This window comes from Python bivittatus, unplaced genomic scaffold (assembly GCF_059951505.1).
Source record: "Python bivittatus isolate LINGU-HERP-01145 unplaced genomic scaffold, Pbiv_v1 ctg000850_np1212, whole genome shotgun sequence".
In the NCBI taxonomy this organism is placed as follows: domain Eukaryota; kingdom Metazoa; phylum Chordata; class Lepidosauria; order Squamata; family Pythonidae; genus Python; species Python bivittatus.
In genome coordinates this window covers 3,407,290-3,424,386 of record NW_028277112.1, presented here as the reverse complement: position 1 = coordinate 3,424,386, position 17,097 = coordinate 3,407,290, and the positions used below count along the sequence as shown (strand labels likewise).

The window sequence follows — 17,097 nt, the reverse complement described above, 5'->3', positions numbered from 1 at the left end:
AGTATCTAAAATCTGACTTAAGCATTATAGCAAATAATGTTCTGCTCTGTTTAACATACATTTGTACTTATATATCCATCATGCTATTCCCTTTCAGGGTAAATATTACCCTAAATACAAAAAAAGACTAAGAAATAGTAAGCCAATAAGTTTAAGGTGTGAGATAAGAAAAACAGAAGGAAATATAGTCTAGTTTACACCCAAATTAATGTTTCTCCTGACATATACAACTCTTGTTTCATTATAAAAGAGTGGTAAAAACATACAAATAGTATTGCTTCTTTGGACAATTCCACTGAACAGAATACATACCATCCATTATCTTTCCACTAGCATTTTTATACATCTTAAAAAAATTCTCCACCCCTTTCCCCATCTTTAACAAATATTCTATTTCATTCATTCATTCATCTACTCGCTCTGGTTTAGATAGCTAGATAGATCGACCGACCTTCCATGACCTTGATACATTAATTTTCAGATTCAGGCTCCTATTGTATCATACAATCTAACTTTCACCACAAATCATTCATGTTCTCATGCAACAACATAAGTGCATGTATGTTCACATCTAAAACCAACAGATCCCCAAGCAATACATTACAAGCATTCCTTATACATTTATCCATTAATAAAGTAAACAATCAAAGGATATCAAACATCCTTATCCTACTCCCAGCTCAATGCTGAACCAATTCACTGATTATTCCATTATTCTCTCTCATTTTACTTCCATCTTATACAGCTCTAATAGCATTCATAAACCAACCTTCAACTCCACATGCACACAAAACATTCCACAATCCAAGCTTATAAACCTATCATAGATATCTCTAAATCAACAAACTTAGCATAAACCTCCTTTCTCACATTCATATATTTCTCAATGACCTGCTGAAGAGCAAAAGCCCAGCCCCCGATACCTCCTGCCTGACATAAAGCTTCACAGCACTTTCCAAACTTTTCTGTCACCTCTTATACCCTTTCAATCAAAATTTTGCCAAATGCATTCCCAGGCATGTTACTTTCCCTTTTTATAGAATAGTAAGAACGTTTTTCAATCATGCAGTCCTCACACAAGCATGAAAACAGATCACACAGGTCCATATGGACCAAATGCCTAAACTGTCTCAAAGAAGTTTGAGATACAATCACTTTTCGTTTCTGAAATCAAACCAAATTTGAAATTATATCAGAAATTGAAAAATATTTTAAAGTACAAATTACAAGAGTTAGAATACCCAAAAATGGAACACCAATGGATCAAGTTTTAAAAAATGTTAAGTCTGCTTCTTTGGACTTCAAGTTGAAATTAATCCATCAAAAGATTTTATTCTATGTCTATTAGACTCCACAAAGAAAGTATCAGAAAGGATGGACTGTAGATTATCTCTGTTGCCGATGCAAGAAGACTGAGGGTACATTAATTCATGATTTGGTCATGTCCAGTTTTGGTTTCTTCTTGAAAGAATATTATACAATATATAAGTAGCTATATGGGTAAATGTTTCCACGTTAAAGATGTGTTATTTTGAATTATATTCCAAAATTGTGGAATCTGCTTTTGAGGAGCATTGATTATATTGGGCAGAGAAAAGCCAAGAAATTTATATTGATAGACTGAAAAAGTACTATTATTTTGGATATCAAAGACTGATTCAAAAATTATATAATTTATCCATTTTTGGAAAGGCTTTTTTTTTAACGAATTAAAAAAATAATACAATTTATTTCCTATTGGCAGAGTTTACACAATATTATCAAGAGTAGAAAATTGTTATATACAATTTGATACATTGCTATAAATGATATGTGATATATTTAGGTAATTTATATTTATTTAATATATTAATACATGAAACTTGTATGCTGCTTGAATCCATGATGAAACAAAGAAATTACAGTAAAATCAATGAAAGATAAAAGATAAACATAAAAGATGGTAAGCATGATGAAGTGAGGGGTCTCACTCTCCCTCGCCAAAGATCTGGATAAAGAGCCAGGTCTTCACCGCTCTTCTGCAGAAGAGCAGAGTGGGGGCCATCAGAATCTCAGGGGAAACCTCATTCCAGAGGTCAAGCGCTACTACAGAGAGGCAAGCTTCCAGGTCACAATAGATGACATTATATGAACTGTATGTTACTTTTTAGGGGTAGTCCTATTTAATTTTGTAATTACTTTTTATTTTTTGTTTTGGTATTACAATTTTATAACCAGTAGCTCTCATGGTCAGGAAATAACTCATTTCAAGTTTGGATCTCTGTAAAACTCCTACTCATTGGTTCTTATCCTACCCTCTGTTATTCTCTATGGAGAATAAATCTACACACTTTTCCCTTTTCAAGTATTGGAAGACTGCTATCATGTGTCTCCTTACCTTTTCTTCCTTAGGGTAGACATACCCAGTTCTTTTAACTGCTCATCATAGCATCTAGCCTCCGCGCCCCTCTCTGTTGCTCTTCTTTGCATTCTTCCATTTCCTTAGCATCCTGAAGCAACCAAACTTGATACAGCATTCCAGGGAATGTCTGACTAGTACAGTGCAGAATAGAATTATCACTTCCTGTGATCTCAACATTAAATCTCTGTTGATACAGCCATAGATTGCTTTGGCTCTTTTGGCAGCTGTAGCACATTGCTGGCTTATGTTTAATCTGTGGTCTAAAGGGACATTCAGATTCTTCTCACAAGTACTACTGCCAAACCAGGTATCCCCCAACTTGTACCTGTACATTTTCTTACATTTCTCCTCATTGATCAATATTTGGGGGGGGGGGGGGAATGGAGCCCGAAGTCTATCAACATCCTTTTGAATTTTCAGCCTGTCTTCTGAGATGTTAGCAATCTCCCCCAGCTTTATGTCATCTACAGATTTGCTGAGCATTGTTTCTATCCTCTTATCTAAATCATTGTAAATGTTTATGCCTCTCTTTCCATTTTTAAACTTTTGTTTCTCAGTGTATCACAAAGCTCTTTATGCTGGTCTCTTCAGCTGTCTCCCATTTTTCTTTCTCTTTCGTATTATTTGTTTTTGGGCCTTAATTATCTCATTTTTCAGAATTTCCCAATCTTCCTGAACTGTTTTCTCTTCAGGATTTCCATCCATGGAATCTTTCCTACTTTTTCCCTTACCTTGTTAAAGTCAGTTCCCTTGAAATCTAGAACACTAATCTGACTACCATCTGCCTGCAATATGGTGAATTTTAGGATCACCTGGTCACTCTCCCCCAAGGTTCCTACCACTTCCACTTCCCTGTTTCTTCCCTGTTAGTAAGCATTAAGTCCAGTATAGCTGATCCCCAATTCCTTCCTCCAATGAAAGTGTTTGCAAAGCATGGCAAGAATCTGTTGGATCTCCCATGTACTACAGAGTGTAATTTCCAGTTGATGTTGGATTAGTTGAAATCTCCCATTACCACAGCGGCATGTTTCCTGGACATCTGGGACATCTGATTTGTGAAAATTTTATCTGTATCTTCTGCTTAGTTGGGTGGCCTATAGTACACACCCACAACAGTTATCATTATTCTTTTTCCCTTAATATCATCCAGATGCTTCTGGCAAGGTTTTCACCCTTGCAGTTGCCAATCTCTATGGAGGTGTAGTCATTCTTTACATGTAATACAACACACATAGCCTCCTTTTTTGGGTGTTATTTCTTTTGAACAAATTATATATTTCCAGTACTAGGACTTCAAGTTCTACTTGTTTGTTCCCCATATTTTGCACATTGGTGTACAAGCATCTGATCCCTTCAGAACCATCCTTCTTAGGTTTGCCTGCTACGTGTCCTGCAAAATTCCTGAGTACCCCTTCCGTCTCACCGCTTCCTTTCTTGTAAGATTTACTACCTTTGGGCATATGCTTTCTTTAAATTTGTTTTTGTATACAGTTTTCTCCATTTTTTAAAAAAATTGCAGTGATTTTTTGAAAAAAGTTTTCTCTTTGCTCCCTCACTTTCTTCTTTCTTCCAAATCCACCACACTCTCTACAAAGGAGGAGTAAATCATGAGAATACTTTTCAGCAACCAGTAATCTCAAAAGAGAAGAGCAAATAGAAGATACAGTCAGATCAGGATGCCTATTATCCTGGCTGTAAGAAGTCTTTAAACAAAGCAACTTGTATGATCTAATCTGGATGTTTTAGGGTGATAAAAAAGAAAACGTCATAATTTTCACCAGACATCAATAAGTTGGAACTTAAATTATAAAGAAAATGAATTGAAGGATTGTGCATAGTAAATTAGAATATTTGCGTATATCTTAGATTAGATCACAAGCTCTTTATAAAGGAGGCACGCAAGAAGAAATACCATTTTTCTTCAGGGTAATTTGCATTTTATCAGATTGCTTCAATCCACATAGAGTTAACACATGTTGCTTTAGATATGGAACTAATGAAATCTCTCAGACATTCTCTTCCGAATAAGAGATTCTATAACAACCTTCTGCTGTTATGGTTCCTTCCAGATGTCTTGGACTAATTCCCATAATTCCTATCCAATATGGGTAAAAGCAGCAGGCTAAGGAAGGCTGGTATCTCGCTCAGTAATGTAAGCCTCTGTTTTTCCACACAGTTAATTTGTACTGCAGTACTGTAGAACAGAATGCAAACACCAGCAGAAAGTTGTGTGTTGCTTTCCAGGCATTATACGATTAGTGAAATATCCTTAATTTGCGTGCAATTGGACATTCAGAAAATTCACATCCTGATTGCTGACATCATTTCCAGTGCAGCCCTGTGTATTAAATCCAGTTCCAGGTAAGCGTGGATAAGTCTGTAGCCCTAGACTCACAACAATTAGAAATATTATGTACTAATATCACAATGCTACCCTTGTTTACTCAGAAGTAAGTCTCATTACATTCAGTGTGTGTGTGTGTATATCTGTCATCTATCTATCTATCGATCAATCGGTCTTAATTTTGAGTTTACATGTATGTATTATATTGTAAGGTTTGGACATTTGTATCACAGTATAACTAAAATATACACTTAATGTTTATTGATCATGCTCCAGATTCACCTAATTCTTTTAGTCTCAATACTGCTTCAAGCTGCTTTTAGAAAGCACTTCAAGAGGCATGAAACTTAACATGGAAATTATAGCACAAAACTTTTTAAAATAGCCAACCATACAGATCAAAGCTTTGAAAGTAGATCCAGATGTCATGATTCGTCTCTAAGCAATAATTGTTAGAGTTCCCAAAAATGCTTTCAAAGTCATGTTGGCCAACTGCCTATGTAACTGCATCTACTTTTTTGTAGCTTTATTCCAGGCCTCCTCTTTGTACTCTAGTATTGCTTTATGCTCTATAATTTTGGAAAGAGGTTCCAGGTTAACAGAATATTATAACTATTTTCTAGCTCTGGTTTCTATGAATTCCCAGCACCATTTTTCATTTTGGGTTCAGCATTTCCCATTATATTCTACCAACAGTAGATCCGACCCAAAATATATTCTGGTAGAGGTCTCTTTACCAATTTGGTTGATCAGGACTGTCCAAGTGTAAATTTATAGGCTGCCTAAGAAAGACAAACCAATTCCAGTTGTATTAAGTAATTGTGGGTCTTCAAAAAAGGATCTACATCTTACCAGACTTTACTGGCCCTATGGAATTAAAATGGGGCAAGGCACTGTGAACCAGAAAAGAGTAATACTAAAAAACCACAATTTTCCATTGTGTAAGTTTCTGTATATTATACAAATCTCACAACCTACCATGGATGCTAACTTTAAAATATTCCCAATACTTAATATAAAGATGTTCTCTATATACAGTCAGGTCCAGAAATATTGGGACATCGACACAATTCTAACATCTTTGGCTCTATACACCACCACAATGGATTTGGAATGAAACAAACACAATGTGCTTTAACTGCAGACTGTCAGCTTTAATTTGAGGGTATGTACATCCAACTCAGGTGAACGGTGTAGGAATTACAACAGTTTGCATATGTGCCTCCCACTTGGTAAGGGACCAAAAGTAATGGGACAGAATAATAATCATACATCAAACTTTCCCTTTTTAATACTTGGTTGCAAATCCGTTGCAGTCAATCACAGCCTGAAGCCTGGAACGCATAGACATCACCAGACACTGGGTTTCATCCCTGGTGATGCTCTGCCAGGCCTCTACTGCAACTGTCTTCAGTTCCTGCTTGTTCTTGGGGCATTTTCCCTTCAGGTTTGTCTTCAGCAAGTGAAATGCATGCTCAATGGGATTCAGGTCAGGTGATTGACTTGGCCATTGCATAACATTCCACTTCTGTCCCTTCAAAAACTCTTTGGTTGCTTTTGCAGTATGCTTTGGGTGATTGTCCATCTGTACTGTGAAGCGCCGTCCAATCGGTTCTGCAGCATTTGGCTGAATGTGAGCAGATAATATTGCCCGAAACACTGCAGAATTCATCCTGCTGCTTTTGTCAGCAGTCACATCATCAATAAATACAAGAGAACCAGTTCCATTGGCAGCCATACATGCCCATGCCATGACACTACCACCACCATGCTTCACTGATGAGGTGGTATGCTTAGGATCATGAGCAGTTCCTTTCCTTCTCCATACTCTTCTCTTCCCATCACTCTGGTACAAGTTGATCTTGGTCTCATCTGTCCATAGGATGTTGTTCCAGAACTGTGAAGGCTTTTTTAGATGTCGTTTGGCAAACTCTAATCTGGCCTTGCTGTTTTTGAGGCTCACCAATGGTTTACATCTTGTGGTGAACCCTCTGTATTCACTCTGGTGCAGTCTTCTTTTGATTGTTGACTTTGACACACATACACCTACCTCCTGGGGAGTGTTCTTGATCTGGCCAACTGTTGTGAAGGGTGTTTTCTTCACCAGGGAAAGGATTCTTTGGTCATCCACCACAGTTGTTTTCCGTTGTCTCCCGGGTCTTTTGGTGTTGCTGAGCTCACCGGTGCATTCCTTCTTTTTGAGAATGTTCCAAACAGTTGTTTTGGCCACGCCTAATGTTCCTGCTATCTCTCTGATGGGTTTGTTTTGTTTCTTCAGCCTAATGATGGCTTGCTTCACTGATAGTGACAGCCCTTTGGATCTCATCTTGAGAGTTGACAGCAACAGATTCCAAATGCAAATAGCACACTTGAAATGAACTCTGGGCCTTTTATCTGCACATTGTAATTGGGGTACTGAGGGAATATCACACGCCTGGCCATGGAACAGATGAGAAGCCAATTGTCCCATTACTTTTGGTCCCTTAACAAGTGGGAGGCACATATGCAAACTGTTGTAATTCCTACACCGTTCACCTGAGTTGGATGTACATACCCTCAAATTAAAGCTGACAGTCTGCAGTTAAGGCACATTGTGTTTGTTTCATTCCAAATCCATTGTGGTGGTGTATAGAGCCAAAGATGTTAGAATTGTGTTGATGTCCCAATATTTCTGGACCTGACTGTAGGTTAAATAAAAGGAAATCAGGAATAAATAAATAGTATAATATGAACATCCAGCAATAAATAAATAGTATAATACAAACATAAAAAAAGAAAATACAATAGCTTCTTTGTGCTTCCTATGTGCTATAGATCTGTGTATCTGTGCACAGAGAGTATGCTTTTGCTGTCTGGTTTTTTTGACTGCAGCTTTCTAAGATTTGGCTGCCTTGACTCCCATTTCTGGTTCCCTTACTTCTTTTTATCTTCAATCACTTCTCTTGATTGGATTTTCCTTACCCTTGTAAGGTACAAGCTTGATCGAAGTTCCACAGTTCCTTTCTGGAGTCATCATCCCCATCCTACCCAACAAACTCTATGTTTAAATGATTTGCATCTTTTATATTGGGAACACCTACCACCGTCAATCCTGCAAACTCAATCAAGTCCTGACCATTTATTACACAATACTTAGCATAACTGAGTTAAGAAAATAGTAAGAATTTGGCACATGAACAAAGAAATCCTGCATTCCAGATTCATGTAGAATAAAAAGGAGATAAATGAGGTGTCCATAATATATTTCACACTTATATCCAGCTCCTGGTCAAATACAAGAGATGTCATAAAAGCACATACTTTAGCACTCACTTCCCATAAATAGAAAATGCTTGCTTCTCTAAAAGTCTCTTACTGCTACTCATCTGGAACCTGATATACCACTAGATAAATTTACCTAAAAGTAAAATTCACACATCCATATTAAAATATCATAAGACCTGTCATGACTGATTAGCAACAATGAGTCATCCATACCTGTCTATTAAAGATTCAATGAAATCATTTCCACTGATTTATAAACAGGCACAGTTATAAGTAATGGCTGGATAAATGTATTTTAAAAAATCTACATAGCTAAATAAAACTAGACAACTCTGCTGACAAGCAATTGTGATTACATTATGCCTGTTCATAAGTTTTTTCTGTAAGATGTCATAATAAAATTGCAGTTGAGAACCAAGATAGGACTAACTGGGCTATAATTATGTCAAGAGATCAAAAGAGGATTAAATGAGTTATAATTATTTCAGGCTTTTCAAAGTAAAACTGTAGTTTTTATGTATGATGATCTGGACCATAACATAGGGGCAGAAGTTAGAAATTATCATCAAATATAAAGAAACCAACTATTTAAATTAATAGGCATATGCTATTATTACAAAAATAGAAAATATGCTGTCAAATCATATTTGACTGTGGTCTCAAGTCTCATTATTTAATTCATGCAAGATGTTTTATCTTGCATGAATTAAATAATGAGACTTGAGACCCCAGATCTCAAAAATACCCTTATGCTTTTCTTTTCTTTTCATTACTGCAACAAAGTTATTGACATCTTTGGTATATCTGCCTAGAGACTAAGCAATATTTTCATTTATTTAAAAAGAAAGTAGATTTACAATCCCAAGCAAAGAAAGAGAGAAAGAAAATCTAACGACGAAAGAATAATGAGATAAAACCTAGAAGAAATAAAAATTTAAGAAATGGCACTAAAGAAGGAAAATATGTCCTAAAAGCACCAATCAGAAGCCCTCACCTTCCAAAATTATAAATTCAGACAGGTTCAGTAGCCATTATTTATTAATATCAATGCAGTAAATTGGTTCCTTTATTGGATTTCATTTGTACTGATTTCAGTTCAATGTTCTTAGAGGAATTTATAATAAAGATACTAAAATATACTGATAAAGGAGTTTTGTAGGTTTAGCAATGAAATGCTGAACTTGAAAACGCTATCACGAACATACCCAGAGGTCATTAGGAGTTGGGTGGCATGCAAATTTAATAAATTATTATTATTACAGGTAGTCCTTGCTTACCAACTGCCTTGTTACAATGGTTGTGGGGGAAAAAAAGAAAACTTTGCAGACCAATCCTTGCATTTATGGCCCAGAGTCATGTGATTGTCATTTGGGTGCTTCACAACTGACACGTATTTACGACCATTGCAGAGTCCCACGGTCATGTGATCGTCATCTGAGAGCTTCACAACCAACTTCCAACAAGCAGAATTAATGGAGAATGTGGAAGTGAATTTGTAAGTTGTGGTCATGTGATGTCTTGCTTAACAACTCCAGTGATTTGCTTAATGACAGAAGTGGAAGTGACATCGTAAATCCAGCTCAGTCATGTGATTTTTTGCTTAACGACTGCGGTGCTTAGCAATGGAGTTGCCAGTCCCAATTGTGGTCAGTAAGCAAGAGATATCTATATTATTATTATTATTATACCGATACAAAAGTTGGACGCTTTTCTTGGACAGCTGGGGGTGAGATTTTCATTACTTGAGGGGTAATGGTTGCAGCGGATGAGTCTAGGATTTTCCATATTTTTCTAAGCAATTTGGCTATTTTTTCAATCATATGAAGCCAATTATTAAGTTTACACTTCAGTTTTTATGCATTCTCCCACAACAAAATGGCAGAAAGCATGTAACTATTTTCAGCAACTTTGGTCAAGGAAGCTTCAAGAGCTACAAAAAGGAGCTCAAAGTCTACCCCATGATATAATGTTTATAGAGAAGAGATAAAAGGGGATATAAATCAACTGAGACCCAAATCAAATTCTACGATTTTATTCAAATCTGTGATTTGAAATTCAGAGGGAGTAACTTTCAACTTGAACCAATTCAACATTCAGCCTTATAACCAATTTGACTGTAGACTTTAATGGAGGGACATCAATACAACTGTGGACCCTTTAGATGGTGGACTCTTCAGAAGACTAACTTCCAAACATTCAGCTTATATAGTTTGTGGTAAAAGTCTTTACTCTTCCGGGATTTCTTTCTGGCAAACTGCCCTGGAATTTTGAGGCAATCTTCCATACAAGTACTAACCAGACTGACCATGCTTTAATTCTGAGATTAGCCAAGATCAGCTAGTTATTACATTACCAATCATTTGCTACTGACTAATAGGCAATTATTTTATTTCATGATCTACCTAAGAAAATAAAACCTGGGACACTTTTATTTCATTGCATAAAATGGGATGTTATCACACATCAGAATGTAAAGGAAATTTCAAAGTTACTGGAAAGCTCATGCAGAGACAGCTAATGCTAACTAGAAGATCACGTGCTTTGCATTAAGACAGTTTCTGATTCAGCCCTGAGAAGCTCCAAAGAGGTCTGAATAAACTTTTGATGAAAACCCATCAAAATGGTGTTAGTACAACCAGATCAGCTATGATTTTTTATAGTTGCCCTGGAGTATATTCTACAAATGCTGCCTACTCTCCAAGGAAATGGATCTGAAGAATCCTACAGAAAAGTTAATACTAATGTAGGGTCTGTGGATGAAAACAAAGGTGACTTAACCCTTATGACATATTTGTTTACAGAACCTATATGGCTGTCTATTTCATATAATGATTCTAGGTGGCTCACAAAATCCATAAAACAAAGACAAAAACAAAAAATACTCTTCTCCCCACCCTCCAGACCAAACAGTCTCCCAGCTCAACCCCCTCCCTAGCCCAATGCTTGGGGAAGAAGCAGGTCTTCATGGCCATCCAGAAGGCCAAACGGTGCAATTCTGGAATGATATTATTATTTAATGTGACTGTACAATTAATTTGAATGTACATGCTACAGGAATATGCGTGCTGCTATAAACAGTACTTTTCACTCATTAGAAGAAAGACTGAATCTCCTACTTTGCAGCCATAACTTTGTAAAGAATCCACTTGGAACACTTTGACCAGTGTACGGATCAATTTTCCTCCCTCCCACAAAAAACAGTAAAATATATTTACTCACTCACTTCATGAAATATATTTTAAATGGAATTTGGCAAATAATTTTTGCAAATATTATGCATTCCGGGTCTTAAGACATGCATTTCTTGCACTCTTCCCTGAGAAAAGAAACTGTATGCATTTTAATTGGCCAATTACACTCCACCATTCATAAAAAATGCAAATATGGACATATAATTAAATAAACAATTCAGAAAATTCACATAAAAATATAAACATAAAGCATTTTTCCTATGTGTAAGGTAACACATTAATGCCAGTGTTTTACTTGATAACAGTCCAATTTTCCCAACTTGGAAATACATTTTTTCCAGGGGTCAAAACAGCTCTTTCTAAATTTGCACTGGAACAACTGTTAATTGTGCTATCTTTCTCCCTTTTCCTTCCTGACACAGCTGGCAACTTTACATATATTAAAAGCCTAGAAAACAAAAGTAGCACAATGCAGAAGGATTCAAGACAGGCTGTCTCTCTTTAATCAGAAAGCAAAATACAGCCACAACAAGGTCAGGAAATAAAAGTTGGTTTGAAGAGTTAGCTATACTGCTTTAAGTAATAAAAGTTAACAAGTAATAGAAATACCAAGTAACTGATATACTCTACACTACAGCTTCAGCCAGGCCTGGTCTATTCATTGCTGCTTTCGCACAGAAAAGAAAATTATGAAGGGTTAATGATCAAATTAAGTGCTTATCAGGGACCCAATGCCTTCCAAAGGCCAGTTATCAATCCAGGACACTTCATTCAGGGTCCTCGAAGAAGCTGCAATGACCTAAGTAAGGAATATCCAAACCAAATCAAACTACAAGCAAACAACGTAAAATATTGCAGGAGTAAATCTCTTTCTCTTGTTCTGCAATTCCTTATTTGGCCTCATGTGCAATACAGCATCCCAAAACCTATGCTATAAGCCAAGACTTTTCCTGTTATAATTATACTGCTTATTATCCTGTTGTCAAAGTGGATCTCTCACTTTCTCAATCCCAGGAAAAATTACACCACCAAACAGAAAACAGAAGGTGGAGGAGGGGACCGGATAAGAGGAAGGCACTGAAGGAAGAAAGCCCCAAAGTTTATATGGGGGCGGCTGGAGAGGCTTTTGCCTGTCAGAGCAATGGAACAGCCCCTGGACCTGCGGTTTTCCCCCTTCAGGGCACTGCAGCGAGTCCAACAGGAAAAACAAAAGCAGTTTGGGAAGGTTTGGATGCAAGGCCAATTCCCCTCCCCCCTTTATAATTTATGCCTGCAAAAGGAACAAGAATGTTACAGTTCCCCGACACACAAAGACGCACGAAGGAAGAGGGATAGGAGAGAACATCAGGCTTCTGAAAGGGCTTTACCCCAACGGATGCGTGTGCAGAAAAACCCAATACAAACAAACGCCTCCTTTCCAGCCAGTCACCCAACCAGTCAGGGGTCCGTGCGCGAACAATGCAAGCAGCCCCGCTTCCTCTCCGTGCTGGAGAGCCACAGCAGGCGGCCGAGCAATAAAAGGGCTGGCAGATTTATCTGCCTGCTCGCTTCGGGTTCAGCCAGATGGGAGGAAACGGCTTCTGCAAGAGCAAACCGCGCCGCCTGGGAGAAGAACCAGGTTTGTACAAGATGCCGCAAATCCAGCACCTCCGAGAGCCCGCTCGGTTGCAGCTGCTAAGTTTCGGGCTCAGAGGCTTGTTCCGCACAGGCGCGAAACGGTAAAGGCGAAGGTTGGTTTGGGTTGCAGAGGTCGCGTGTGCGTTTAAGATGCGTGTTTCCCTGTCGGTTAGACAGAAACTCCTGCGATCCTCGGCTGCCAAACCCGTTTGCAGGATCCCAGCTTTTCTCTCCAACCGTTCCGGCACGTAATCAGCCGGAGATGGACTGCACAATCTCGCTGCCTCCCCCCCCCCGCCCCCCTGCTCCCACACAGTCACATAAATACCCGGAAGGCTGGGATTTGGGTCGATCAAAGCAGAACTTCTGAGTGCAACCTTACGCGGGACTTCCTTAGAAACGGATCCCGCTGAAATCAATAGGCAAACTCACTTTCTTAAAAAGGCTTGTGCCTGGATTCTTCCTGCGGGAGCAACCTGCGCGCTCTTAGGTCACACGGCGTGAGTCCCGTTTGCGAGCACGGATTAGGAGCCGCGCTTTCCCCAAGTCGCCCAAGCGAAGCAGAGTCGTCCCTCACTGCCCCTCGTCCCAATCGAAGTTGCATTACCCGGAGGAAAGTTGTCGAAGCAAAAGCCGCCCGCATCCTCAGCTCCCCCTCGCGCCCCAATTCCCCCCGGTACAATGAATGGAGAACGGCCGCGCAGCGGTGGCTCCCCCTGCCCGACTTACCCACATCCGCGGGCGCTGCTCCGCCGGTGCGCGACCTCCCTCCCGGCCAGTAAATCCCCAGAGCCAGGAAGGACGCGCCCCTGAGCGCGCGTACGCGGAGCCTTTCGGGTCGCCTCGGCCCCGCGCCCTCTCCGCCAGGCCTCAGCGCGGCCGGTCCAGTCCAGAAGGGCGGCTGCTGCTTCCCGCGGGAGGGAAGGAGCCGTGTAAAGCGAGGCTGCCTCGCTCTGCTCTGCCCTGCCCTGCCTTGCCCTGGACCAGCCCACTCGACGCGGACGTCCCCCCGCCTGCCCCCTCCGTCCCTCCCCGGCCCACCAAGATTAAAGGCGATGAGGGTCGGCGGCGGGACGAGATGAAGGGAGGGCTCGGAGAGCGAGGGAGGGTGGGCGCCCTACGGAAGAGCCGAGCGGGAGAGGGAATCTCCCCACCGAAAGGCGGGGGCGGGGAGGACGTGGAGGAGGCCGGAGGAGGATCCGCGTAGGAGGAGGGCTCGCCGCCGGGCAGCGCCGGATCGTGCGGGCAAGTGCCGAGGCAGCCAGGCGCTCCTGCGTTTTCCCGCTGGGGAGGGAGAGCGGCAGCCAGGGCGAGGGCAGGGGACCGGGGTTCTCCCAAACGCAGAGAGCGTCGCCTTGGCAGCAGCAGGGACAGCAGTACCGGCTGGCACGGAAGAGAGGAGCGGGATTCCTGAAGGGGTAGTTCACTTCTTGACGTTAAAAAGGGGGTAAGGGCGTCTGCGGAGAGGAAGGGAAGCGGGGAGTCAGTGAGCTTCACAACCGCCCTGCAAGTGCCTAACTCTGGGCGCGGAGGGGTTCTTTTCCCCGGTCCACTTCGCCGGCCGGCCGCGCTTTAACGCGGGTCCTGTGCGAACGCAGCCCGTGGGATTGGCTTATGACACTGTCGGGAGGATCCAGAAATGTAGGTTACTTGCTTAAACCGTGGTTAACTTTAAGAATGGAGGCGGGGGGGACAACCCTGAGCCCTGCGAGATACGTTGGGATCGCGTCTCCCAGAGGCCCTGGGAATTGTATTCCCAGCGCGCCCGGAAGGCACCAGGTTGGGGAAGCAGGGAGGCGGCGGCGGCTTTCTCACGAAGCGGCGGCAACCTGAGGATTGTTTTGCTGGGGCGGGGAGCAAAAGTAAGAGTGGAGGCTGAGCCCGTAAGCCCTCTGTGAGGGCGGGCGCGCCTGTCCTGCCTATGGAGGAGGGGAAAAAGTCACCTTCAGAAGAGTCTTGGAAGGAGCGGCCGCCAGCTCCCGCCTCGGGCCGGTGAGGCGGAGGGCTGGCCGCGGATCAGGCTGTCCCCGCCGCGCGGCCCAAGCGGAGCCTCCCGAGAGACGCAGGACGAGGTCAGCCGCTGCCTGTCGGTCGAGGAGGCTCCGCCAGGGGGGGAGGAGGGAGCGCGGCAGACACAATACAGGGTTCATGCCTGGAGCAGGGCGCGGGGGGGGGGACGGAGGGGGCCGGAGCTGGAGCCAGGAGGAGCGCCGCACGCCGCAGAGGTGGCGGAGCTCCCGGGCCCGGCTTCTGCCGGCGATGAAGAGCGCGCGGGAGGGTGGGAGCCAGGGGCGAGTCGCCGCAAAGCCGGCCTGGTGGGAAACCCAGGACGGGGACCGAGGAAGGGAAAGTCAGGCTGCTGCTGTGCGGGGAGCCCCCGACAAGCCCGCAGCTGCCGCTTCGAGCCGCTTTCTGGGCGGGAGAGCGAGACGCGCGCGCACGTTAATGGGCCTGCTGAGGTGCCTCCCTGCCGAGAATGCTGTTAAGTATCGAAAGGAGAGGATCCTGGAACTGGCTCTGGCTGCGAGACTGAGCAGCCTTGAGATACAGAGGAATTCAGCCAGGCCTGGGAAATCCGCGATTCGGGTAGAGTGATCCTTATTTTCCCAAAACGTTTAATCCAACACTTAGGACACCCGCATGTAATCCTTGGTTTCTCATGCAGCTCTAAGGCATGGCTTGTTAAGTATGCCACAGTGTCGTGGTCTGCACATCACAACCCTAATTTATAAATCACAGCATGTGAGAGCGTGCGCTCATGCTCGATGCTGTTCTGACACTGTTCTTTTGTTGGGTGGTTGTGATTTATGGCCACTTAAGGTAGAGCTGCTTTGTTCTGGAGGAGCAGAGTTTGAGCAACCAGCCTCAAAGCTGAGTCCAGCTTTGACTCTGGTTGCTCAGACTTTGCTTATGCACCTCTGACATCCATGCTCTTCAGGCGTGGCCAGAGCAACACACGTTAACCCTAGTTAAACTAACCCTAGTTTCAACGGGCCTGGATTGTTATAAGGCACTCTGGGTAGTGTTATCTTTAATAAGATGAAACATTAGGACCATAAAAGTCCCATGATCAATTCCTATTTTGGGTCTGTTGCAGCTGTTGCAAGTCACTGCCAAATCACATTGTCCTGATCTGTTAGTGTGCTAATCACTATAAACAAAAGGGTTGGTTTTTTCCCCTTTGGCTTTGCTCTTCTTCCCTTTTGGCATGCTAGGAGGCAGCAGAGAAAACGTCCTGTAAGGACAAATGGGGTGGGGGGTCTGACTTCAGGATTCTGCCTGGCCTCCTTTAGGATGATTTGTCTGTCCCTCCTCCCATTTCAGCATCTCCCAAGTTAAAATAAGCTGCAGTAAGGGAGCATGTGGGTAACACCATTCAGAAATAGCCCCTGAGAGGGGGAAAACAATCTTGCCATGACTGAGCAACCAGCAGGTAGAGAGGGGAAAGTGACTGAAACTAAGAAATATGGGGAAATTGACAAATAAGCAACAAAAGCCCAATTCAGTAGTCTTTCAGGACACTACAGTGAAGAAAAATGAGGGTGGTGGAATTGCACAAATAACACCTGCTTCTTTTCCCTAAAGTAAAATAGTGGAAATCTACTTGACTCTCTTCTGCTTTGTAGGAAGCTTGGAAAAAAAGTGCTCCAAAAATGTATATAGGAAGGATAACAAAGCAAGTTTGCTCACCTTTCCTATGCCCTCCATCACTGGCAGCTCAGACCTAACCAAGTGACAAGCTAAGCCCACGGAAAATACTGGACCTAGTACAGCTGTTCCAAAAAGGCTTCCGAAATTCTCACGAGATGTCCTCATTTTGCCAAGTTTTGTTATATTGCCAAGACTTGGGAAATTTGTGTGTGTGTGTGTAGACTTATAGGATACTGTTTCTCGCCCATTTTTAATGTACATGTTAAATATTAACCACTTTAATCTAGTAAGTGTTGTTTAATCATATGATTGTAAACCAAATTTGCAAGACATTTTATGGAAAGCAGTGTATAAATAAATAAAATAATAAATACTTCTATTAGTTGGTTCCAAGAAATGACTGATTGCCATGCTATGCATCACAACTTACCACATATACTCACAAATAAGCCGAGAATTTTAGGTGCCAAAATACACCCAGAAAATTGGGTTTGGCTTAACTGTGGATGGACTTATCCGCAACTACATATAGTAATACTTTCCAAAGTACCTGTATATCAAATTAAAACATCAAAATTAAACATCAAAATTTTGAGGCTCAGCTTATCTATGTGTGGTGCATTTTTTAC

The 17,097-nt window shown here is 41.8% G+C and overlaps 1 protein-coding gene across 4 annotated transcripts in view; it reads right to left on the bottom strand.

Moving 5' to 3' along the window:
* The window catches only part of LHFPL2 (LHFPL tetraspan subfamily member 2), a 121,279-nt gene extending 106,382 nt beyond the window's left edge, over window positions 1–14,897 (bottom strand). For 2 of the 4 annotated variants that reach the window (XM_088130130.1, XM_088130129.1), the window contains exon 1: window positions 13,547–14,016. The gene's annotated coding sequence lies outside the window, so the exon portion shown is untranslated. Of the gene's footprint in view, window positions 1–13,249; window positions 13,452–13,546; window positions 14,017–14,760 lie in introns of those variants that run through there. The other 2 variants (XM_088130131.1, XM_088130132.1) reach the window with 2 other exon arrangements.
* Between the last annotated feature and the right edge of the window lie 2,200 nt (window positions 14,898–17,097).